The 1,570-nt window shown below is 43.2% G+C and overlaps 1 protein-coding gene across 1 annotated transcript in view; it reads left to right on the forward strand.

Moving 5' to 3' along the window:
* The window catches only part of Pcyt1a (phosphate cytidylyltransferase 1, choline, alpha), a 44,895-nt gene that overhangs the window by 36,999 nt on the left and 6,326 nt on the right, over positions 1-1,570 (forward strand). The gene's annotated exons all lie outside the window — the stretch shown is intronic.

Genomic DNA, 1,570 nt, shown 5'->3' on the forward strand with positions numbered 1-1,570 from the left:
CTTGGTAGACCAGGCTGGCCTCGAACTCAGAAATCCGCCTGCCTCTGCCTCCCGAGTGCTGGGATTAAAGGCCTGCGCCACCAGGCCCGGCCTAACTCACGTTTCTTACAGAGAGTATAGCACAAAGGCAGGCTCTGTCCTCATGGTCTAATGTCATAATATTAACGTATGGATACAAGGACAGGCAAACAAAGCCATGGGCAGGCATAGTGGTGGCACGTTTAATCCCAGCGTTCAGGAGCAGAGACAGGCAGATCTCTGTGTGTTCCAGGATGGCTAGGGCTGCACAGGTGAGGTCCTGTCTTTAAAAATAAAAGGAAAGGAAGAAAAGACATACAAAACAATTTAACAAATAGGAATATGTAGTTATGCATGCCTATAATCCCAGTATAGATACATCCGTTCTAGTGAAAGGACTGGAGGAAAGAGGATCAGAATTTTGAGGCCAGCCTTAGTGACACTCTGCCTCAAAAGAACAACAGAAGTGTAAGTTATATAGTGAGCACACTATGTCAAATGAAGAGTGGCTCTTAACTGGTTGGTTGGTTTTTGTTTTGTTTTGTTTTGTTTTTTAAATTATGTGTTCTTTTGAGAATAAAATGAAAACTACAGATCTTTCCCTATATGGCTAATGACATACAGCATTTTATATATAGTTTCTCCACCTGGGCTATTTAGCAAGTCGTGTCTCAAACACACACACACACACAAACACACACACACACACAAACCACACAGGTACTTTTGCCTTTTAGAAAAGATGTAAATTGTATATATAAATAATGCTTCAATAAAGTTGATTTAAACAAGCTGGGTGGTGGTGGCACACGCCTTTAATCCCAGCACTTGGGAGGCAGAGGCAGGCGGATTTCTGAGTTCGAGGCCAGCCTGGTCTACAGAGTGAGTTCCAGGACAGCCAGGGCTACTCAGAGAAACCCTGTCTCAGAAAAAAGGAAAAAAAGAAAAAGAAAGAAGAAAAAAGTTGATTTAAACAGAGCAAACCTACTAACTATATTATATGCAATAATTATTTACCCAAACCCTTCCCTTGCTCCCAGCTCTGTGAAAGAATTAGATAAACCAGAATAGGGCTTAGTGGTCCATCTCATCATCCCACGATTTGGGAGGCAAAGGCAGGAGGACCACTTAAAATTGAAGGTTTCAGGTCAGCCAGGGCTACAATAGAAGACCCTGTGTCAAAACACAAACAAGAAAAAAAGGTAGGTGAGCCAAGTGTGCATCCCTATAATCCCAGCTTAGAAGGCTGAGTCAGGAGGATTACAGATTTGAGGCTCATCTAAGCTACACAGCAAGACTGTCTCATAAAACAGAAACAGAAGATAGAGAGATGGCTCAGTAGTTAAGAACACTGACTGCTTTTCCAGAGGTCCCAGTTCTGTTCCCAGCAACCACGTGGCAGCTCACAATTCTCTTCTGGATGCTAGAGCACTACAAGTATGTGGTGCACAGACAAGGACAAAAAATGAAAGGAAAGGGGAAAACCAAAACCAAGTGGTTCCTCCTCCTCCTCCTCCTCCTCCTTCTTTTCTCTCTCTCTCTCTCTCTCTCT

The sequence above is a fragment of the Mus pahari genome, chromosome 12 (genome assembly GCF_900095145.1).
Source record: "Mus pahari chromosome 12, PAHARI_EIJ_v1.1, whole genome shotgun sequence".
Taxonomy (NCBI): domain Eukaryota; kingdom Metazoa; phylum Chordata; class Mammalia; order Rodentia; family Muridae; genus Mus; species Mus pahari.